The 26,132-nt window shown below is 33.2% G+C and overlaps 1 protein-coding gene and 1 long non-coding RNA gene across 2 annotated transcripts in view; one reads left to right on the plus strand and one right to left on the minus strand.

Moving 5' to 3' along the window:
- The window catches only part of LOC143224291 (uncharacterized), a 34,319-nt gene extending 22,813 nt beyond the window's left edge, over positions 1–11,506 (minus strand). The window contains exons 1-2 of the long non-coding RNA XR_013013318.1: positions 11,373–11,506; positions 1,489–1,588 (exon numbers count right to left, since the gene is read on the minus strand). This is a non-coding gene — a long non-coding RNA (uncharacterized LOC143224291). The remainder of the gene's footprint in view (positions 1–1,488; positions 1,589–11,372) is intronic.
- LOC143223537 (suppressor of lurcher protein 1-like) overlaps positions 1–26,132 on the plus strand; it is a 139,571-nt gene that overhangs the window by 30,668 nt on the left and 82,771 nt on the right. The window lies entirely within an intron of this gene.

The raw sequence follows: 26,132 nt of genomic DNA on the forward strand, positions 1-26,132 counted from the left end.
CACAATTTTGTCCACAGTGACAAATGGTGACCGATAATCAAAACATCACAGACAGTTTTCTGCTTGGAGTTCAAGTATGCATCGCATATTTCAATAAGTTTATTTGTCAGCCGTGGGGGCATTATAATGTGACGGTCAATTCCACTATTCATTGGTAATAGAGTAGTCGAAGAGTTAGCGGTGGGTAGATACACGACAAATACATTTTATTAAGAAAACGTAATGATTAAAAACACGATATACTAGTCGCGACATTTATTATAGAAAGGCGCGGCATGGCCAGGTGGTTAAGAAACACTTAAAGAAAGAGTACGGATCAGTGTACTATCTGTCGACATAAACTGACAAACTTTACGGCCCGGCATAGCCAAGTGTGTTAAGGCGTTCGACTCGTAATCCGAGGGTGGCGGATCCAAATTCCCGTCACAACAAACATGCTCGCTATTTCAGCCTTGGGGGCGTTATGACATGATGGTCAATTCCACTATTCGTTGCTAAAAGAGTAGCCCAACAGTTAGCGGAGGGGAAGTGATGACTAGCTGTCTTCCCTCTAGTGTTACACTACTAAATTAGGGACGGCTAGGGCAGATAGCCCTCGAGTAGCTTGCCTGTAGAATATTCACAGAGCTGAACATAGTTTACAAAAACACTGGTGATATGCTCATCAACACGTACTTAACTAAGTTTTCCTATTTCTGTTTCAAAGTCGTAATGTTTAACCAAATGAGCAACCATTTGAAAACGTAATGTGTTTATAGTGTACTTACTATATGAAACTCTTCTTACTGAGAATGATGTTTCGAGGCAATACTTGTTAATGATCTTAAGCCGTTCTTTACATCAATAATTCATTAGTTTTATAGTTTAACACATTAGACTGCATAATTTTGGTGTAATAGTAGCTGCTTTTAAGGTAGTTTATTAAAAGTCTCGGCTAACGTCTGTTATAAAAAATATAGTTATTTTTTCCTACGACTTTAAAGGTATTTAAAAAGAAGTAATTAGATAAGGCAAAAGCACCGTAGAGATATTTCATGTAATTTGAGGCACCTTAAACATGTAATAACATATTAACAAAAAGCATATTTATAAAACCTTCATCGATAGTAAAGGAGTGTTATGGAAAGCATAAATTAATGTCTACCGTAATGGTTTCTCGAAACACAAAGTAAGAACTAGAACCTTATAAACACTTTAATAACTATTAGCAGCAACCTTCAAAACTTTAACAACAAATATAATTAGTTGCACTATATTCGTATAAAGTATTTTTAAGTATTTTTTAAATCGAATGTGTTTAATGCATACAGATGTTTGACTGCCTTACGACTTCATCAGTCACGCATAAAAATATCAGAAATAGCTTATATTGTAGCTTATTCTGACCACTTTTTATTAACACATAGAATTATCTATAATTTGCACCACATCATTACAACTTTAACTGTTGCAAGGGTGAGATGGATGAAGTAAAAATTATTAACCTACCGAACTGTTCGTGGTTTGCGTCAAGGAGTCCATCAGATGGTGGCGGGTGATGTTAACTTGCCATTTTCGCTCTTATCTGCAAAACGAAAATCTGGAACAGCTAAAAAGTACCCGTTGTGTAGCTTTACGTGAACATCCAAAAAATAATATAATAATTAACCTCAGTCTTAAACCATGTCTTCTACTTTACTTACTGTTAACGTACCTATTTAATATAACTACTATTCTTTCATATTAACACATTCCCGTCATTTTGACTACTATTATTGTATTTACTCCGTTTTGAATACAAACAAGGAACTATGCTTTGTCGTAAATTTATGTCATGACATAATCGTCATAGTGATATCATACATAAACGCTTACAGTTTTAACGAGAAAAATATATTCATTTTCTAGTTTTGTTAAAATAATTATAATCAAAATTTGTGCTAGAAAGACGCTTACAAAACTTGACAAACTTTTCATGGCTTTAATCAGTGATGACGAGAAACCCACTTGTTGAGAAATTTATATGCAAAAACGGCTCGTTTGGGCTGAGAAAACACTTTACATAGAAGAGCGAACAACGTTTCGACCTTCTTCGGTCATCGTCAGGTTCACAAAGAAAGAGGTAACTGACCGGAAGCTGACCACATGTTTGAAAGGGGTTGTGTAACTGTGTGTCGAAATGTAGAGGGCGGTATTAGATGTTTGAATATATAATTTTATTTATTATATTAATATAGGTATAAAGGCGTTCCTTTATATTGGTTTATTTTGGGTTTAAGTTGTTGTATAAGTAAGGCTTCTTTAATTTTACGTTTGTTTATGTTTGTTTCTTTATTTAGTATTTGAGTGTTTTTTATGCTTATGTTGTGTTTATTTGACTTGCAGTGTTCGAAAACGTGTGAAGGTGACTTTTATGTTCTTTGAATCTGGTTTCCATTTTCTACTTGTTTCTCAATATAGAAGTCGTGGCAGTTATCACATTGTATTTTATAAATAATGTTGGTGTGGTGTTTGTCAGTGTAGTTTTACATAGTATAGACCTCAGTTTTGTGCCGGGTTTTGAATAAATTTGGTATTAATTGGAATGTCATATTTTGTTACTAATTTTTGCCAAATGTTGGTTATTTGTTTGCTGATGTCGGGAATATATGGTATACAGCAGTATATGGTTTCGTGGTTTTTTGATTCGTGAGCTGTATTTACTTTAGTTGGTTGATTTTGCTTTCTGTGTAGGTGTGTGCGTATAATGTTTTCTACGGTTTGTGGAGGAAACTTATTGATGTTGGTGAAGTATTGTTTTATTTTGTCTAATTCATCGTTAATTTTATCTGGTGAGCATAGTTTTATGGCTGTGTTTATTTGGTTTCTTAGTATGTTGAGTTTTTGCTTTGTTTCATGTGCTGAGTCCCAAGGAATGTATAGTCCAGTATGGGTGATTTTTCGGTGGATTTCTGTTTGAAATTGTGTATCAGTTCTTGTAATTTTGAGGTTAAGAAATGATATTTGATTGTTTTCTTCCTGTTCTACAGAACACATACTTAATTTTTTCAATCACATTAACTCTATACATCCCAACATCAACTTCACATGTGAACAGGAAGTATATATTATTAATATAATAAATAAAATTATATATTCAAACATCTAATACCGCCCTCTACATTTCGACACACAGTTACACAACCCCTTTCAAACATGTGGTCAGCTTCCGGTCAGTTACCTCTTTCTTTGTGAACCTGACGATGACCGAAGAAGGTCGAAACGTTGTTCGCTCTTCTATGTAAAGTGTTTTCTCAGCCCAAACGAGCCGTTTTTACATATAAATTTTTCATGGCTTTGGTGAATTTGCTTAACAGTATACGCCCCCTAGTGGCACAGCAGTATGTGCCCAGACTCACACCACTATAAAACGGTTTTCGATACCCGTGGTGGGCAGAGCACAGAGAGCCCATTGTGTAGCTTTGTACTTAATTCCAAAAAAGCAATTCACAATATACCTTCGCTACTGGCTTTAGGCCTAATCGTATATAAGTACTATGAGCCTATTGTTTGTTTTTACGTTCCTTTGTATACTTTTTTATCTTGTTCAGTACGTTCATGGAATAATTCCTGTATAGTTTTGTTTGTGAACTGTTAACCAAACAGCTATGTACAGTCAGATTTTTGCGTTACAAGCCTTCAGGAAGGAGGGAAGAGAAGAGTCATCTGATCAGAGGCTTATGAAGAAACTTATATCAAGTGGTATCGAGCATAATGACAAGGATCTGTGTTCAGGGATTCTATATGATGTACTAAGATATCTTCAGCTCCAAGTACTATAATGTAACTAAATATTTTTACTTACTTATACATATAAATATAGAGTTCTACAAGCTATATCCTCATAGAAATTAATACTACAAGCTATTCATTTTTCTCTGGATGTACATACATATATATAATTATTCATAAAATATTCTAATTTTAATTTTTTGATTATTGCAATTATGAATGTTTGAGTTACTTTAGAGAATTTCCAAAGTTTCTATAATAACATAGAACAAAAAGAATGTAAAGTGTGCACGAAGTAACAAACAACGAGTGTGTTTAAAATAATTCGTGCTTGTTTTTTAGTTTGTATTATTTTTTATTAAGGATTGTGTTTAGAAATCATCAAGACTCTCAATTTCAAACAAACAAATTTGAAATGTACCTTTCTTCTTTACGATTAGCACTCGGAATCCAGTCATGGCTATGAATACAAGACGAAATAAACTCGAAAGAAAATTTCGTCTTTACGGTTTGCACTTTACGGTTATTTATGAATTATGCTGATTCTATTAAATTATTAGTTCCCAAAAAAAAGTCTTCTATCAGAAAACACTAAACAGGAGTCAATTATTCAGTAAAACTTTCATGTCAAATCAATACATTCTCATAAGCCATGTGGAGTTATAAAATACTCATTTGGTTATTTAATATATTGATTCTCATTCATTGTTGTCGTTAATTCATGAAATACTATTTAGGGTATTTAATATATTGATTTATTGTAATTATTACCGTCATCAACTGATTAATTACTGTTTAAGTTCTTTAATATGTCGATTCGTTGGTAAAAGAGTAGCCCAAGAGTTGGCGGTGGGTGGTGATGACTAGCTGCCTTCCCTCTAGTCTTACACTGCTAAATTAGGGACGGCTAGCGAAGATAGTCTTCGTGTCGATTTGCTCGAAATTAAAAAATAAACAAACAAAACAAACAATCGTATAAACACACACACAAAACACAGTAGCTGTCGTATAAACACACACACACAAAACACAGTACTGTACTGAGGCCAAGAAATTACAAATAAAATTAATCTTTCACTACGATAACAATTTTCACGAGTTTCAACTTTCTTTATAAGATGAAGAACTTTTCTTTTAAAAGTTAAAACATTTTTTTAAGAATAAAAACACATCTAAAAATAAACTAATTTATTATAGTTTATAAAAAAATTCTCTTAACCAAGGCTCATAAAATACCTTTTCTGATTGTCATAAAATACCTTTTCTGTTTGTTCTTTAGATGTTTGTAAATACTTAAAAATCAACTTCTAAAGAATATAAAAAATGTTTTAGAAATATCTGATTGAAATAAAACACCCGGAACTTAAAGATCAATTATTAATATTAATTAAAGTAAAAGCGCAAATATATTACGTAGCAATCATAAACTGAATTCATAGGGAATAAAAAGCAATTATTATGGCATCCAGGTAAATATACTTCTTTGAAAGCTACACAGTGGGCCATTAATACTATGTCCACCATGGGTATCGAAATCGGGTTTTTAATGCTGTAATTTTGCAGACATACCACTGCGCCATTGTGGGATCTCTGTCAAAGAAAAACCTATAAGGTGAAATATGGTTCTTCCCATTGATGACTTTTTGTTTTTTAGTAAAGATTCTTCTGTAGTTTTGATGATAATAAAATAAGAAAGTTTTGGTTTATTTTTTAATTCATTATATTTTGTTACAATATATTTTTACAAAGAGAATAACTGAACGATAATGTTTGCTTGCGATCATCCTAAAACATTAGCAGTAAACTTAGCACTAAACCTAAGTTATAATGCTAAATTTTGGGGCTAAATCTCTGCAGTATACATGAATCAGCTAGAACATTCTGTGACTTTGCGCCTAAAAGTAAATAACCCTAAAACATATGCTTCTGCTTCCTTAATTTTCAGGATATAATAAACTGCGCGCCCCGATTAATTCACCCCAATTTGTATTTAACCGGAAAGCCTCGAGTTTTAAATGTTCCAAATAATGAATTTTATTACCCTCTAACAAGAAGCTACGTTATTGCTAATGTAGGCTACGTTGGTTGACTACCCATCATTATTTTCCCTTCTCGTAATGAATGGTCTGCCGGTTGAATGTTTAGGTTGCTTTAGTGTTTCTATAGTTAAATATCATTGATCTGTAACTGTAAGAGAAGAACCAATAGGTATAAACGTTAATTCCTCTTTCAGATCTTTGATAATCTTTTTATCTCACTTCTGATATAAGGGCCATTGTGAAAGACATCTATATCCAGCACACAATAGGAGACTAGTCAGATAAATGTATGCGAACATTTTTGAGTCATTTACTTCTCGAATTCTAATACGAAAAATTAAATAATATATTTTAATTTATATATTTTTATATAACGTCAAGAGACAGAAAACGAAAAGAATTTTAATAGTCAAATACAAAATAAACATTTTCTGATTTTCTTCATTTTTAATGAAGATGTATTGTTGTAAATATTTATTTAAAAACCTTAAATTTACACATTCATATATGTTTGTATATACTCTAACTTTTTTTCGTAGCTACGAGTCATTTATGATATTACACCTCTTTCATTTTACTGCAGAGATTTACGCTCAAGGAATATTGAATGTAATTTGTCATTGTGATGATAACTCTCTGTATGATAAGTCTATCAGTATCCGCACCTTCAAAAATTAATAAAAACAACACTATAAATCAGTAGTTTTTAAACTTTACTAAACGATGGAACTCTCTTGTTTCTTTCTTTCTATCAGTGATTTCCAGTCCTTGACCTACCTTTAAAACCTAGTCTAGATGAAAGTGAGAAAGTTCGAAATAATAATGTTATTGTAAAACGTAAATAAATACATAAAAATATTCATAATTATTAACAATATTTTCAGTCCCTGAGAGGGGTAATATCGAATAAGAGAAAAAACACAGACTCCCATTAACTACTATCTTGGTGGGAAAATCCTGGACGACCTTTCGTGGAACCCCACGAAATAATTTGATAACCACTGTTATAAATGATGAAATTTAAACCAATTGGTTAATAAGCTGGTAACGACAATTAATAAAAATCGACATATTAAAGAATGTAAATAGTAGTTAATCAGTTGATGATGATAATAACTAGAGCAAATCAATATATTAATTACCCTAAATAGTATTTCATGAATTAACGACAACAATGAATGAGAATCAATATATTAAATAACCAAATGAGTATTTTATAACTCCACATGGCTAATGAGAATGTATTGATTAGAAATGAAAGTTTTACTAAATAATTGACTCCTGTTTAGTGTTTTCTGATAGAATACTTTTTCTGGGGAACTAATAATTTAATAGAATTCATAAATGAAACAATAAACTCATTCCCTTGTTTAATATTGTTGGAAACTATTACGCCAGTTTAATTAATATTTTATCAAAGAAGAATAAACTTAAAAAAATAATGTTCTTTATATAGATCAACGTCTTTTGAAGTGAAATATTTTTTAAACTGAAGCTAGAACAATGAAATATTACGTGAATTACAAGAGCTAAAAGATCAAATAATCGGAAGAATTGTAAAATATTATACGAAATTTTATTAACGTTGTTCGCTATTATCTAACTGGTTTTGCAGCCACAAAGGTTCATAACAAAAAATGCATTTTGTTGTATATTAAAATTTTTTAAATGTTTAGAATAATTAAAATGTTTGGGTAAATGAGATAAATTGAGTTGTTATAAATTTAAAGTTCACAAAAACACAAACAAGGTGAAAATTTTTGAGCTATATTTCTGTACAAAACAAGTTACATTAACACGGCTGAAATTCTATTAAATGATATAAATAAATTCTTACAAATATAACAGTCATTGAAGAATAGAAACCAGATGGATATGTAATAGAAAGTTAAAAAATATCTTAGAAAATGTGTGAAAACATAAGTGAGCTGACTGATAGTGCCAAAAATATCTTGTAGGGTTATGTATTAGTTTCTAGCTACAAATTGTGCCCTGTTTGTGACGTATTTGAAACAGGATCTATGAAACTGGTAAAAAATTGATTCTACTAACTATGGTATTAATTCATTATTCTTCATAATTTTTTTACGATTAAAACAGATAATGATGCATAAGGTATTGAAAATTCTATGTTTAAAACATTTCTTAGTTATGATTAGGGCCAGGTATGATCTATGGTTAGAGTGCTCATATTTTGAAACTGCGGATTTACGATTCGTATCCCGTTGTCTCACACATGCGTTTGAAAATTTGGACCGGGGGTGTACAATAGGAAGGACGGTCTTATCCTACTATTCAGTCAGATAATGTAACCCAAGTGTTGGCGGTAGGTATTATTGAATAGCTGCCTTCTCTGTAGTCTATCAGTTCAAAATTAATGGCGTCTCTCTTCGCATTGTCCATGAGTAGTTTGCACGAAAATTTTAAATGAAATAGATAAATTATATTCTTGAAATTCCCAATAAAACATATGTTAATGACATTTGTGTTTCTTAGGCCTTGTTTTATAAGTTAAGGCGATACCCGTATTCTTACCTTTAGTCTTCGAATTCGAAATTTTAAACGTCTGTGAGCAGAAAAACCCTCTGTCTAGCTACTTTCCCTTTAGTCTCTCAGTTCGAAATTAGGGTCATCAATGTACAGACATTCCTTTAACCAGTTACATGCCCTTTAGTTTCTCAAGTTGAAATTAGAAGCGTTTATGCGCAGAAAGCCCTTTGACTAGCTACCGTTCCTTTGATCCCTCTGTTCGAAATTAGGTCCTTATATACACAAATAGCCTTTGATTAGTTACCTTCCTTTTAGTCTCTCAGTGTGAAATTAGGGGCATCTATTCGCAAATATTCCTTATGTAGCTATGAGCAAAAAAAATTGTAAACAAAAAATGATTGGTTTGAGAGGGCAGAATTTCTACGAGAATGACCATGCTTCAGCAACAACCATCTACCAACCCAGACACTCATGGGTTTGAATCAAACTTTGTTTTCTTTCTACAGGCTAATTTCTCATATTTTAAGTTTGAAACGTTTCAGATTTGAGACTTACGTTTAATATTTATCTTCACGTTTGATTTCATATTAATGTTTCTTTAAGGTCCTCCCACCAAAGGCTCAACGTTAATCCAAAAAGACGTTAAAAACAAGTTTTGATACTCGTGGTTTGTACAATAAAGGTGGCTCATTGTATAGTTTTGAGTTTAACTACAAACAAGCATACAAACGTGAAGATTTTATTGGAAGCTTGTGCAATAATTCTGTTTAATCAATGAAAAAATATCTATCATTTTCCTTTTAATATGCATGTTAAAATACCATTAATTAGAACGATCATAGCTGTATTTACTGTACAATTAGAATAATATTGCTTACATCTTTATGTTTTGCTGACTTTTGCACTTTTTAATTGTTTGTTTGTTTTGAATTTTGCGCAAAGTTACACTAGGGCAATCTGCGCTAGCCGTCCCTAATTCAGCAGTGTAAGACTAGAGGGAAGGCAGCTAGTCATCACCACCCACCGCCAACTCTTGAACTACTATTTTACCAACGAATAGTGGGATTGACCGTAACGCCCCCACGGCTGAAAGGGCGAGCATGTTTGGTGCGACGGGGATGCGAACCCGCGACCCTAATATTTCGAGCTGCACGCCTTAATCCACGTGGCCATGCCTGGCCGTGTGTTTATACGAATCTGTGAGGAATAGTAATCGTGTTGCAATTTCTTGTGTCGAACAACTTGCCTGATGAGTAGGGTGGTTAAACAACATTTCAATTCACATGTATTTTTATCAACTTCTTGGTTGTTGTTGTTAATGTTGAGTGGTAAACGGATATCTTCTTATTCACCGAAATATCAAAATGTATTTATTAGGCCTAAATAAAAAAAAAAAAAGAAAGAGGTAGACATCGCAGGTTTGATATATATTAAATTCGGTTAAAACCAGAATTAAGTAGAACTTACGAATATTGACAGTGGGACAATGATGACATAAAAATAAAATAGGTACCATGAACAGGAAGAAAAAGGTAAACAGATTGGAAACTATCTAAAACATAAATTGTGATATTAAAAGTAGGTTACTAGAGAGAGAGAGAAATAGGAACAGTAAGATTTAGCAATATCTGCAGGAGACCATATCTGCTAACAATATCAGTCAATGTTCTTTTGAGGGCCGTAAGGTCTGGAAATGGAATAGTGGATTACTGTCCCGTGTTACTCTGTTGTCAACAAAACAGTGGCAAGCGCCTTTAGCGACGAGTCGTGGGTAACATAGTTTATTAATGTTCTGGGTTGGCAGATTCTTATACGTATACTGCTGATTAGTCTGACTTATTTTCCTTCCTCATTGTAAGAAAATCAATAATAGCTGGAAATGAAAAATTGTTTTGTGATAGAGATGAAGAAAAGTAAGGGGCTGGTCAGTAGACTTGTGTTAAAGGTTAGGTTTTATCTGAAGATTGGACAGCTGCACTGGACACGGGAAAAAAACAAAAAGGTTTTCCTGGAGAATCCTAATACGCTTTCTATGCAATCTTATGAAAGAAGCCGACAAACAAATTAAAAATGAAACTAAAAAACCAACACAAAAAGAGGATCTGTATGTGTGTGTTGGTGTTTATGTCGACTCTGTATGGCCTTAGTTCATTAATGTCGGTACGTGGATGGTTGGTTTGGTTCTGTTTTAGACAAATAATATTCATGTGTTGTTTCTTTGTAATCCTAGATCTCTTTCGGATGCTGTTTTATTATTGTTATTGTTTCTTATATTAATGGATTCCGTAAAATTTTTGGTTCTTTAGTGCGAGTTTTTTCTTTGTTAATAATTTTGCTGCTCTGTTACAGACAACGCGATGTGATATAACAATTTCTACTAAAACTCATTCAGAAAGAGCTAAAATGAAAATGTTCAAGAATAAATTAATTGACTCTCATAATAAAAAATTAAATAAATTTCGTTAAGTTACGGGATTCATATGTCAAATATATAACAAAAATGTCGTTGCTTTGAAGGGCTATTTAACTCTATAAATATATATCAAAGTGCTGATGGTAAATAAATTGGAAAACTTGACTTGGAAGTTCAAGAGAATTTGTTATCTCTTCTCTATGTAGAGTTTGTTATTTTCTCAGGAATGTTATAACTAACCTAATAAATTATATAATAAGGTGCGAAAATTACATTGTAATGTATAATATTTTTCTAAATAATAGCTAAAGTCACATTATTAATATTTATTGTCGTTGTTTGAATATAGCATCGTAAGTGTTAAACCATTTATAACCTTTTTATAAACAGTACTCTTGCTTGGAGCAATGTGCAAAATAACGCAGAGTAAACATGTTATAAATTATACATTAAAATATTAGAAACAGATATCTAACCTTACTTTTCTGTTTGCTGAAATTGGCAAAGGTTAAAAAACAACTGAATTTCGCGAAAGACTATAAATTACGTTCATTCCACACCATTATGTAAAATAACAGTCCTTGTGCCGTATTCAAAAACTCGAAATACCAAAGTTAGCGACTACTTCTATAACGTAAATTTATATATATATAAATATGTATATTCAAAAAGAGATTAACCAGCATCTTGTTTTCACTTTTTCAAAGCTCCGTCAGTAGTTAGGAAGAATACCGTAGAACACATAGCTATAGGTCGCCACACATGTGTCGATTCGGGTTGGAGTGGTAGAGACAGTGATGTCACCTGTTACAATGATATCATCGTTTCATGAAGTATCACCATAAAGCACTGACTCTGTAATTATGTCATCAGAGAGGGTGTGCTGCTACTGGCAGATTGCCAGGACGCTATGATTGGTAGACATTTCGTCACAGTTCCACGAAGTGGAATCCCATTCATGATGAGATCGTTACACATGTCTCAACTTGTAATCACGGGCTAAATCTAATACAAATTAATTATCATCTGGAAATGGATGCTTAGTTAACTCTCTATATAATCTAACATAAAGATTACTGTTTAACTAGTTTTTTAATACATATAATGAGTTACAATGAGTTGTGTTTCTACAAATGAAGGATAATGAGCTCATTGTCTCAACATGTCAACAATGACTAAATTTAATTACATGTAAAACTAATATTGATTTAACATAATAGAAAGTTCTCGAAACAATATTTATTTTGAACACTTGTATCTTTCCACCTAAAATAAGTAACGCTTTCGTTTGTAAAAATCAGAAATACTATTTCTGTATCTTTTATTTAAACTAAATAGCATTACATGTGAACATACGGACCTTTAATAATATATCAAATGATTATTTCAAACATCTCATTAAGTCATGCATACAAAACTTGAGGTACTTGTAGCGTCATAGTTTATAAATTTACCAGATTAGCTTCCATACAAGTTATATTATTTCTAACTCTGTATGCTTAATGGCAGGGGCTATGCCTAGAGGTAGACATCATTCACCTTTCTTCCGCCGTTCTTCAAACCAACGCTTTGAACCAAATATTTCAAACTTGGACCCTTTTCCAATAACCAATAGTCTAGTTTCGAACTTTTAGCTAAGTTCAGTCTTGTGATAGTATTTGTAGATCGAAGTAAATGTTTCTGACTGCTGCACCACCAAATATTCTAGTCTATCTTAGTCTTCTTGATACTGTAGATAATATGAACACTTTACCTTACGCTTGAGATCAGTGGCAGTCTTCCTTCTGTCCTGAAGGCTGCATAAACGAAGATATTTAACATCAATATCATTTAGTTTAGGTGTTCTGCCTCTTCCTTTCCTATTTTCAAACTTACCTTCTCAGTCTCATGATCTACAGTGCACTTTACAGAGATTGTAAAGCATTTCAAGACTGCAGCAGTTTGTCAGAAAATCCATCGAGCAACTTTTATTCAAACTCTTTCCTCTCATGAGAATTCTCTACTCTTTTTGGGCCGTGACGAGACAACAAAACTTAATATGTAGTATTAAACACTGTTTTTATAGAGATTTGTTTGTAAAGTGCTATCAAATTGATTTCTTTTGGCATGTACCAGTATTACAGTCGTGTGAAAAAGTTAGGACACCCTATGAAAGCCTGTGTATTTTGTAACATTTTTGGATATATAGATATTTAATCTCAATTTCAACAATACTGAGAGATTATAGAAATATAACTAAACAATTAAAACCGAAGGAAAGACTTTTCAAGATCTTATGTAAAGGTATGCTACAAAAATGCATGTTCTAATTGAGGAAAAGTGAGGACACTCTACCCCCTAATAGCTAGTGTTACCCCTTTGGCTGAAATAACTGCAGTGAGACGCTTCTTGTAGCTATCTACCAGTCTCTGACATCGATCTGATGAAAGTTTGCCCGACTCCTCAATGCAGAATTCTTTCAGCTGTGAGATGTTTGAGGGGTTTCTTGCATGTTCAGTCCGTTTCAAGTCAACCACAGCATCTCAATGGGATTCTGGGCTTTGACTTGGCCATTCCAGGGCTCGCCATTTCTTAGTTTTTAGCCAGTCCTTGGTGGATTTACTGGTATGCTTTGGGTCATTGTCATGTTGCAGGGTCCAGTTCCGCTTCAACTTTAATTTTCTTACAAATGGTCTCACATGATCCTCAAACACCCTCTGATACACAGTAGAATTCATGGTGGGTTCTATGACTGTAAACTCTCCAGGTCCTGCTGCAGCAAAGCAGCCCCAAACCATGACACTTCCACCTCCATGCTTCACAGTTGGTATGAGGTTCTTTTTCTGGAATGCTGTATTTGGTTTACGCCGAACATGTCCTCTGTTCTGGTGTCCAAATAATTCAATTTTGGACTCATCTGTCCAAAGAACATTATTCCAGAAGTCCTGGTCTTTGTCTACATTATCTCTTGCAAACTTCAGTCTGGCCTTAATGTTTCTCTTAGAGAGCAAAGGTCTCCTCCTTGCACACCTCCCATGCAAGTTAAACTTGTGCAATCTCTTTCTGATTGTAGAGGCATGCACTTTCACATCAACAGTAGCCAGAGCCTATTGTAGGTCCAGTGATGACATGTTAGGGTGTTTGGAGACCTCTTTCAGCATCTTGCGGTCTGCTCTTGGGGTGAACTTGCTTGGACGACCAGATCTGGGCATGTTGGCAGTTGTTTTGAAAGCCCTCCACTTGTTGGCTATTTTCCGGACAGTGGAATGGCTGATTTCAAAATATTTTGGGATCATTTTAAATCCCTTACCAGACTCATAAGCTGCTACAATCTTCTTTCTGAAGGCCTCAGACAGCTCTTTTGCTCTCACCATGGTGCTCACTCTCACTTCAACAGTCAGAAGCACACCACACTAAATGTCTGAGGTTTAAATAGGGCAAGCCTTATTCAAAATGCTGAATCATGTGCACCTGGTGCGATACACCTGCGTGTGATTTGAGCCACTTTAAGTGGGAATAAATGTGGGGGTGTCCTAACTTTTCCTCAGTTAGAATATGCATTTTTGTAGAGTTCCATTTACAGAAGATCTTGAAAAGTCTCTTCTTCAGTTTTAATTGTTTAGTTATATTCCTATAATCTCTCAGTATTGTTAAAATTGTGATTAAATATCTATATATCCAAAAATGTTATAAAATTACATAGGCTTTCATAGAGTATCCTAACTTTTTCACATGACTGTATATGATAGGTCTTTGCTAGCTTTTTTTCTATATAAGACACTGCATGGTTACAATGGCAGTTACTTCAAACTCTAAAGATCAGTACGTTCATTGAAGCAGAACCCTTATGACATATCTTTGATGTATATGGGAATTCTCAAGAATGATAAATGTTCTCAACTTGGCATTTTCAGCATAGATCCATGAAACATCACAAAGTGTTGAAATTTAGTTTCTGTTGATAGAATTAGCTCCATAAAATGGAAAGCGACAAAAAAATTATTTTGTCCTAACACACTTGCACAGTACTACATAAGTAAATATACTTACGTTTAAAGGCTGGTTCTTCATTTTTTCTTCAATGCAGCAGAACGTCGTCATTATGATTAGTAGTGAAAGGGTGTTTATAATTGAAAAGTGACCTGTTTATAGAAACACTGCTTTTAATAACTAATTATATAGATAAAGATAAGCTATTAAAGCAGTAAGTTTCCATGTTAAATTATTTAAAAATTTAACTAAGTGTCCTCTTCTGGACAATAAGTGATTTATGTATAAAGTGTCAGTAAATGTATAAAATATAGAATGATTAAATATTGAACTTATGAATTAGTTTATGCCGACTGTATTAAATCTAGCCTTTGACTACAGGTTCAGAAATGTATGATGATCTCATCATGATTGTTGTTCCACTTTGTGGAACTATAACGTAATGTATGCCTTTCAAGGCTGTCTAGCAATCCAACCTCGGTGGTGGTATCATTGCATGACGCAAGCGCTCTCTGGTGATATTTCATGGAATTATGACATAATCTACTGTAGTAACTTTATTACCTGTATTACTACACCCCGACATCAACACATATGTGTCACCCTCTCGCGGACCATAACTACTTCCAGGAAGCAAACATTGTGATACGTAATCTCAGAGTGAAGCGAAAATTATTCAAGATCCCGATAAATGGCTTTTTCAATCACCATATGGCAAGTTTGTTTGTATTATTGTAAGAAAATGTGAGGTTTTCTAAGTAAATGCATACGTCACCTGAGCATAAAGTGATCTGGAACTGAAGGGATTATTTCGATTTTCCTTCCAGAATATGCCAACAGTTGATTGTTCTTACATACAATATTATTGTTTCAGTGATGAAACGGAAATAAAGTTTTTCATCTCCAACTACAAAAGTGCATAACATCGCCAAAACTCGTCTGAAAAGGTCAAACGAAATACTGTGTATCAGGTAGAACCTGGTCCAAAAGTTGTGACTGAGGCGCACATTTTTTCCCTCCTTGTGAACTAATTCAAGCTATATGTTAAGAAAAATTGTATCCAATTCATTTATTCAATCATTAGTCATCCCAACACAATACTCAGATAAAATAAAGCTGTTATAAGTTGAAAGACATATTACGAATTTTTATAATAAGACAGACCTAACACTAATGCATTTGTAATACTAAATGAATCATACAGATGGTGAAGGGTTGACTTTTGACCTGTATGCCTCAGTATGCACCTGTATGCATACTTTTGACCTGTATGCACATACGAAAACATCACCTGTTTAGCTGTCAGAACATCTTCCACGACAAAAAAAAAACTCTGTTAAAAGACTGTTAGTAATAAATGTTGGAACATCTGCAACTGTAGAAGTCCAACTTTCTTTAATTAAATTTCGTGTTACGTATACATTAAACTGCGCCACCTTTCTTGCTCAACATTTGTCAATGTAGAAAAAAACCTGAAACAGGTTACTTGACGCTTACGCAAACAAATCCTAGCAAAAAGAAGTATACAGAAACATTACCGTTTCCAACATCTGTTACTCGAAAATGTGTTATTGGAAAGGATTAGTTATTTCTAAAACTCACAACCTGGGTAAAGTAGTGTGTAGAAACCAATTATGCACAGATAGTTCTCAACGTAGGGAGTGACAATAATGTGAAGACGAAATGATCAAACCCTGGAAAACGCGATTCAACTAGCAAGAGTTAACTAATCCTATATGGTGATGATTGTAGTGTTTGTCCACTAAGATGCTAACAATGTATATTGTCACTTGCATTCTTTATAGATCTTTATATACAGCTGAAATAAACTGTTCAACTTTTACAGTTTGTTGCCCTTTATAGCATTAACCTCATTAGGCGCCACAGTAAAAGATCTGAATGTGTAAAATTCGAAATCGTACCTATCACGTATGTGGTAATTTTATGTTAGTTGTTTACTCATCAAAAGCATGTTCTAGAAATGTTTTGAAAGTTCGTGCAATGTGGTGTGAAATCCATTATGTGCTTGCATTTCTAAAAGTTAATTTTTCAAAGAACGAACTTCATTATGTATCTAATTCATACCAAAACCTTTTCATCACATAATAGCTGCTTTATAAAAGCATGAGGATTACTTTATCTACTGTATTAACAGTTGTAAATATTAATCTATATGCTGTCTACCCCACACCAAACAGTTGTAAATATTAATCTATATGCTGTCTACTCCACACCAAACAGTTGTAAATATTAATCTATATGCTGTCTACCCCACACCAAACAGTTGTAAATATTAATCTATATGCTGTCTATCCCACACCAAACAGTTGTAAATATTGACTCAGATGGCACAGCTATAATTACTGACCTGTTTATTTTCTATCCCAGACAACAGAGCTGTAAAAAGTATGGCACAAATACGACTATTGTCCCGTATTCCTTTTTCTCCTAACGACGTGGTTGTGGTTATTGTAGTTCATGGTGATATATATCCTGTCAAGTATGGTCTCAATGTCTTACGAAGGAAGTTGATTACACGAGTTGAACGAACTTGATACCTTAACCAGTGCTTCATTCCTCATTAAGATTTTTTTTTCTCCCATAATAACCACAGTGTGTCTAATTTTGTGTGTGAAGGTGAGTGAGAAACTTAATCTCTTTGTTACTTATGACATCCCGAATAGCATGGGGCAGGGAGTTATCCCCCACTTTCATAATAAAAGGTCAGTGTTATACTAGTGGTTAACGCAGTAATAGTTTGCGAGAGAAACTGTAACATTCAGATATAATATGTTATAAGAATTTTTAAAGGTTGTAAAAATCTTGGAATGTTTGAAGCTGATTTGATATATTCAGCGGTATGTAAAGTAAACTATCTACGACTCCCTGCTGAAAATTATTTTTGGCCCTAGAATTCACCTGTTTTAATAGTTGTTGTACCATGTTTTATACGTGTTTTGTGTTATCTAAGCCCCTCAGTGGCTCAATGAAGAGTCTGGAGGCTTATAACGCTATAACCTGGGTTTTGATACCCATGGTGAACACAGATAACACATAGTGTAGTTTTATACTTAAAATTAGTAAATAGTAAATAATTTTATTTAGAAGCCAATTGACTTTCTAAATCAATACTCTTTCTTGCAAGGCCACAATGTTTCGATCAGTATCCACAGTTTCTGAGTGGCCAGATCATTTTGTACGTTCCAGCTTGCTCACTCTCCACTATAGCCAATCAAATGCTTGAATTGGTATCTATCTATCCATATGTTTTATAACTATGCGGAGTATTGATGAGTTCCTTTCGTACGTTAATACTGGCTTGTTTCCCACCAAACTGTAAAGTTCCTTCAAGTCTGGTTACCTCTTTTAGCTATTACTGAATTCCTTTTTATTGTTAGTGACAACTGGAAACTTTAATGTAATGTCGATTGAACAGATATAGCTTCCTAAATTACTTGGTCTTCAAGCAAAATCATAAACATTAAAAACATCGGATGAGATGACTTACAGGCTGAATGAAAATACAGAGAAGTAAGTAGAAACGTCTTTCAATCACTCGTTAACCAAGCAGGTAGTCCATGTCACCAACATTCAACAGTTCATTACACGTTTCCCATAAACCTGCAAAGTTTTAAGACATGTCATGGTGGCGTTAGAACTAAACGCACACTTATGTAAAGAGAGAGAGAAAGTGAAAGCTATATTTTGTTTCAGATATATCTAAGAAAACTTAGTTATGTACTTTGGAGCAAACATTTTATATAAAATAGTACTGAAACATTATGATGTTTTCATATGAAATGTACAAATGTTAAACTAATACAATAAAATTCGTCTAAGGCGGAATCGCACAGGACCGAGTAAAATGTCCGGCTTAAGCAGGTTTTCTGGCGTAGTGAACATGCATTTCCTTAATTATAAATAATTTTTGAGCGAACCTTTATATTTGCTTGACTCAAGGCAAGTAAGACGTTTGAGAATAAAGTTATTATACTGTTTATGCTATATTTATTAGAATAAGGACAAAAATAGACATTCAAAATATACATAAGTACACAAAATCTTAATCAAATTTATTTAAAGAAAATCTATAATTTCAACTGTTTCGTTTTTTTAATGATCTCTTTCATGTGGTTAAAAGAGAACGCCAATTCTACAGCCTTTTCATGAAGTTCATTTTCCTCCTTCATTTTTACATACAATTTAATAACATTAATATAACTTAACACTTGCGATGAAGTAGGAATTTCTATTTCCTCACTATCTTTTCCATTTTGTTCATCTTTTGAATCTCTCACACTGTTACTATCTTGTGATTCTATTATGGATTTTAAATTATTTTCATCAGTTTCTGTTGAAAAATTCTTGTCAACGTTCACAAAACTTTCCACGTTCACAGAATCATCTGCATCAATCTTCTCAATCAGAGTTTGGATTTCACAAGAATCGTCATAACAAACAAGTTCTCCACAATCTCCGCCATTATCGAGAATAAATCAACAGTTTCGAAAGCACTTTATTACGCATTCATCTTTTACGTATTTGATTGAATGATTTAAAATGCAACTGTATCTTAAACGTCAATTTTCATGGTCATTTTAGATGCTTTCTTACAGTCATCTATGTTTGCAATAATATGCTGAAGCATCAGTTTTCTGTATTTCAGTTTTATACACAGTATAATTCCATTATCTAGTGGTTATAGAACTGATGTTGTACAGGGAGGTAGAAAGACTAAGTGAACATGTGAAAGTTGAGCTTTTGGGTGACAAGTTGCATTACCTGGGAAAAGTAGAATATTCCTATTTTCTTGTTCCATTCTTTTGTTTAATTTAACTGCAAAAATTTCTGACAACAGAAAAAAGTTTGTTTCTTTGGAATTTCGCTAGCCGTCCATAATTTAGCAGTGTAAGACTAGAGGGAAGGCAGCTGGTCATCACCACCCACCGCCAACACTTGGGCTACTCTTTTACCAACAAATAGTGGGATTAACCGTCACGTTATAACGCTCCCATGGCTGAAAGGGCGAGCATGTTTGGTGCGACGAGAATTCAAACCTGCGATCCTCGGATTACGAGATCAACGCCTTAACCCACCTTAAGAATATAAGCTTTTTACCACATCGTAACGCATAACAAGATTTAGGAGGTCCAACTTGAAGCCTCATAATGGAGGTGTCATGTAGGAAACATTGTTTTTAAATACCTTAAGTGTAACAAATATACTCACAGTGAAGAAACACGATCTACATCATTCTGTTTTAAGAATTGAAAAGTAAACGTTATTGGAATAACGTGTGTATTTAATGACGTATCCAAGATACGTTCAGAGTAACAATCACAAATTTCTTTTTATAATCCACTCACTCATCAAGATGTTATACTTAGACCAACCTTACAGAATGTAATCGAACACATTTTCTCACGATTAGCAACATCTTCCGTGTTGTTTTTATTTTCTTTATTAAACTGTCAAAAACCTCAGGTTATTCTTTGATCGAAAAACTCTTGTTTTAAGGTAGAGAAAACCAGAACTCTCTCAAGTTTCTAAATTCGATGAATGTTCGAGAATGTTAGGAATAAGTTTTACATAAAAACTCTTGTAAATTGTGAATATTTGGTATTAATAAAAATTGCATTATCTTTGGAAGGGCCATAAAAGAGTTTATTATTATGATATAGAAATATAAAACCGTCTAAGCCAGTGTCAACTGCTGCTGAGCTTGAGGCAAGACTAATATATCTTGCCTTTATGTAAATAACAGCGTCTACAATGAAGACCGGCCCGGCATGGCCAAGTGTGTTAAGGCGTTCGACTCGTAATCCGAGGGTCGCGGGTTCGAATCCTGGTTGCACCTTTCAGCCGTGGGGGCGTTATAATGTGACGATTAATCCCACTATTCGTTGGTAAAAGAGTAGCCCAAGAGTTAGCGATGGGTGATGATGACTAGCTGCCTTCCCTCTAGTCTTACACTCCTAAATTATGGACGGCTAGCGCAGACAGTCCTCGAGTAGCTTTGCGCGAAATTTAAAACAAACAAACAATGAAGACCGCACAGCAACAAAATAGCGCGTTAAAAATAGAAAAAAATCAAGCATTAATTCAAAGCATACCTGTATTCTGAGCTAATTCAGTAGTCTGTTTCGTGTAAGGGCTTGTAATTAAGACCAGAAGTCAGAACGTACTGCATTAATAATTGGACAGTACGCCTGACGCTAATTATCTATAAGTTACGACTGTTTCTCTTTTAATCTAGATATAATGTTTGATCTTGAAAACGTGCGTTACTAAACGAATTACAGGCGTAGTACATACTCTTCTCATCGTAACACGTACTCTTCTCCTTCATGTGTAGTTTAATCTCCACCTGTAGTGAAGACTTTGTATAAGATAAAGGACATTTTTATTACATCATTAGCAAGCAAAATGCAAGTCTGCCACTAATCGTAAAATAAGTCGTTAATGTGTTAAAAAACTGAAATACAAAGTACTTTTTGTATAAATATTTTCAATCTACACAATTAATTACATAGTTTGTAAAAGGAAAGAAACAATACTGTTGTTGTTTTCAGCGCTCTTTCTCCGGCCCAGAATTGAGCCTCAAATTTAGCTTTGGAAGTCTGTAAATTTACGCCTGAATCAAGGTAGAATCAATAAATCAATCTCAAATTCTATTTATAAATATAAAAACAAGCTTGAATAACCTCATGATTTTTTTTTGTGATATTGCGGTAGACAAAAAAGAAGAAAAAACGCGATAACATAAAATGTATATAAACACCAGATGTCCCTTTGAATGTTTTCTTAAAATACTTGATGACATATACATGTCTAAGGTTAATATCAGCGTCACTGAGGTTAATATCAGCCTTACTGATGCATTGCATTATTTTGTTTATTTTCTTTTGAAACAAAAAGGATATTGTGTTAGTTTATTATATTTTTTAAAGCTCAAATAGAGCTTAAGAACTTCAAAACAACGAATCCCGTTGTATTTTAAATTGGCGTGCATAATCCTATGACGTAAGTCTGACTTATTACGCGTAATTTATATTCTCTAATAAGAGCTTCAAATTATTTTAACCATCAAACGCAGTCGACCAGACAGACGTAATACGTGTTTTAGAAAGAGATGGCACTGTTCTGTGATTTTCGGCTACAACATAAATGTAATTATATTACCAATGTTATTTTGAACGTAAGCAGTAAAGCGCAACGATAGCATTAAAAGATAAAAGAAATATATAGAATTTCATTATCAGTGAGGCGAGATCAGAAAGATCTAACTAGTCTAAACTTTATATAACTGATATATATGCCTTGAATTCTGAGACGGTATATGACGGTAATTGAGATATGAATGTATCTGTCCATCTGTTTCCCCCTTGATGACTCAGTGATAACAATATAAGAGCTTATAGTGCTCAAAATCGGGTTTCAATAACAGCGGTGAGCAGTTCATGTATAGTCCATTGTATAAATTTTCTCTTAACAACAAACAGATTTATCTATCTATGTAGCAATAAATAACGTTATACAGAGAAACAAAACTACGATTGCGAAGGTATGTGAAGAAGTAAGTGAAACGCTATTTGTTAGATCGAACTTCATTTGCAAACCAAACATATGGAATTAAAAAGGAATGTTAAATTATAGCCAAGTGTAAACTTTAACGTTAGCAACGTCCCACATCACAGCAGTTGATTAGCTGCATTTGTTATTTCAGTTGTAATAAACATAACACTTTCGAAAAGGAAAATAAACATGGAGTATTTGGATGAATTCTAAATTATAGTGCAAAATCCACAATGCATTCGAAATAGCTCCCTCCCAGTGGCACAGCGGTATATCTGCGGACTTACACTACTATCAATTGGGTTGATAGTAAACCTGTTTAGCTTTGGCTTTATGGTTAATAACATTAAAGATACCACAGAAATAAACATAGAACGTGTCGATTTCCTTCTTTGATAAATCATTATACCTTATCGCAAATAAAGTATGGTTATTATAATGAACTCTCTAATGTGCAGTACTCTGTACAATGAAGGCTTTATGCACAAGGTTTCACAATGGATGAATGATTTGTAGCTAACACAGTGATTGTTATGTAGTGAACAAAGTAATGTGAAAAGAAGCAAAAACTTACGTGGTATTTCTAGCTACTCTTTGGACTGGGTGGTTTGGGTGCTTGACTTGAAAGCGAAGGAACGAGGTTCGAATTCCCGTTCTACCAAAATATTTGCCTTTTCACCCTTTCTGCCGTGAAGGCGTTATAAAGTCACGGTTAATTCCACTATTCATCGGTATAAGAGTAGCCCAAGACTTGGCGATGAGTAGCGATGACTAACTGCTTTGTCTCTCGTCTTTCACTGCTAAATTAAGGACGGCAAGCGCAGATAGTCCTCGTGTAGATCTGCGTAAAATTCAAAGCAGCAAAAATAAATCTTCTCTTTGTTGTATATACAGAATACTTAGTGTAAAAGTGTTTTAATAAATTAGCCAAAGCCATAAAAAGTGATGTTAATAACGAGTGACACATTAATTTGTTTAATTATTTTCAATTTAGAATTACCGCTTGAACAAATAATGTTAGTAAAACATCTTTTCAAACGTCTTTATGTTCGTGAAAAGAGTAATAGGTTCTGTTGCGTCAAGTTTGGTGGTTATCCACAGTTCGATAAATACTGTTTGTGTAAGTCCGTAGTCGCCTGTGAAAATATATTTTTCTTCTTGCATCATGTAAGTTTGAAATTCATGAAATTTTAATTTCGTAGAATAAACTTACATATGATTTGTCAACTTCTTTGGATTACAGTAATTTGATTTATGATGACAGTTCAGTTTCTTCCTCTTATACGCTATTCTTGACTGTCTAACAAAGTAAGAATGATGAGTAGTTATTAGCATTTAATTAGAACTTCATCCCTTCACTATATACCTATTGTATAATCTTCACCAGATAAACATGTCACACAAGTTTGAAATCACCTGCTGATTTAATATAATTCATAATTATCGTTCGTGTGAACTACTTTAATTAATTTGTTGTTTTTTCGTCTTCTAATAAACGTTGATTTCTTGGGCATAATACTAATAGAAATAATTTGATTTATTTAATATTATAAAATATATACATAAATCTTTTCCTCCATTTTATGTATGCATACGATTATAACAGACAGTTTGTTTGTAATTACCCACAAAGCTACACAATCGGCTATCTTTGCTCTGCACACCACGAATATCGAAACCCAGTTTCTGGCTTTGTAAATCCGCAGACATTCCACTGTGCATTGAGAGACTATAATAAGTAAATTGAAATACATTTTAACGCGTGGAGAAGTAAATTATTTGTGGGAGAGAAAAGTGATACTGTTTAAAATAAGAATCCAAAATATGAGAATTTGGAACTTGATGCGAAATCAAAATCAAAACAATTTTTTATGTGTTGATGATTCAATAGTCAACAACTGTAAAACGAGCTCGATTTGTATTTAAAATTTTTATTTTTATAACATATTGAATATTTTTAAATGATGGTTCCGTAAGGTCGTATATATACAGCATGGAAATAAGTATAAATATTTCGACATTAAACAAGAAAAAACGCACAAAAATATAGGTCATAGGTAAACTGAAATGGTCAGTTACTGAGGTGATTTTACATTTTGTTTCATTTTACTGTTTTGGTCATTCGGTCTAAATCGTCTTCCTTTTTTCCTGGATCAAACCAAACACTTTTAATACACAAATATCTCCAAATCATTGTTGCAATGCGAGTTTCTTTACGTTTACATGTGCACCAGTAGAATAGTAAAACTGTAAGATTATTGCTAAAAAAAAAAGAAAACTAAGCGAACTAATCCTCAAACAGTAGAAATGTTGTAGGTTGCAGCATCAGTTAGTGATGTTCGCCTTTTGAGGGTTAATGTGGGAATCGTTCTTGCCAAGACTTATTCATCGAGATGTTACCTCTTTTCAATTACACACTAGCTGGAGTAACCGTCCCCTTGACGGAAGTTATGTAAATTCGTGTCTACTGAAAGTTTATCTTAGGATATGTAAAGTTTCTTTTTTACACGTAATTGTAATAAAAAAACGCAAAAAAATCTATAAAACTTCAAAACACAAAACGTGAAATCACAAATTTAGATGCATCTCCGCATGGACCCAAAAACTTTCATGCCGAAGAGAGTGATGTTGTGGTAAAAATACAAAAACACTCATAAAAATCACAAAATTCAAAATACAAAACTGAACATTTATATGTACACTCTCATGGACCTAATTAACGTCCAAACCAATTTTCACCCTGAAAAGTAATTGGATATACAACGGACGGTACTATTATTTTTATATAGATACACAACAGATACACTATGGGCTCCTAAGTAATCTCGATATGTAGTTCCATAACCCTTAAGCCACTTTAGTTATAATTGAAATTTTTTTAACCTCATTTTTCAATTCTCTACTGTGTAATTAGTCGTGAAGGTGTCTAATTCGAAAATTAACCTTGAAGAAACTAGTTACGTAAAATCTGTCGGTTTGAAAGTTTTATCCAAATTTTTCATACAATTTCTTTCAGTATTTAAATCAGTATAACCTTCATCACCGACGTCAGTTGTCGTATGAAAACTATTAAGTAAGTTCAACGTTTTATTGATTTAGTTTTCTACAAACATACTTCCGATAAACGTAAATCCATGTTAATTAACGATATCATATTAATTTGTTCTGTTTAACTGCATCAACATACTGATCATACTACCAGGCTATGTTGCATAATGTTTTAGTAAAATTAACTCTTTAATAATTTTAGCTATCTCATTCAAAGTTTTAAAATCCCGAATCTGTGAAATAGAATACCATTTTGACCAAACAGTAACAGAATATTATTGAAATACAAATAAAAAATTACAACTTATAAAAAATAGAACACAAAATACTGCGTAAGATTATATCGGAAATAAATAGAATAAAAGCTTCTGTTGTTGTTGTTTTTTTGTACTTTATTTGGAAAAGACAGTCCAATTTCTAAAAGTTTATTTTCTAACAGAGTTGATTGGCTTAGAAAATAAGTTGCTTACTCCAGTAATGGAAGTCAGAAATTTACAAATGTCCAAAATAGATGTCGACAGTTCTCTAAAACTTAAAGTTTGAGTTCAAATTTATTTTTCTCAAGAGTGACTGTGTACGGATAACCTTGAAGGAGAAAAAAATAGTTTTTTGTTGAACGTATGTGTATGTTGTATTGTTTTAATTATTTTCATTTAAATGTATGTAAATTTTAAGACTGAAAATAGCGTAGTTTCAAACCGCCATTTCTAACACGAATTCAATACAACGAGACTCATCATTTAAGTGTGTATGCATCATGTACAGGAAATTTTCCGGATGCGTAGTAATATTTTAGTTTTAATTCTTAATAACCAGCAGTAAGGAATAGAATATGTGCGAGCTGAAAA

Source organism: Tachypleus tridentatus, chromosome 8 (genome assembly GCF_004210375.1).
Source record: "Tachypleus tridentatus isolate NWPU-2018 chromosome 8, ASM421037v1, whole genome shotgun sequence".
NCBI classification, from domain to species: Eukaryota; Metazoa; Arthropoda; class Merostomata; order Xiphosura; family Limulidae; genus Tachypleus; species Tachypleus tridentatus.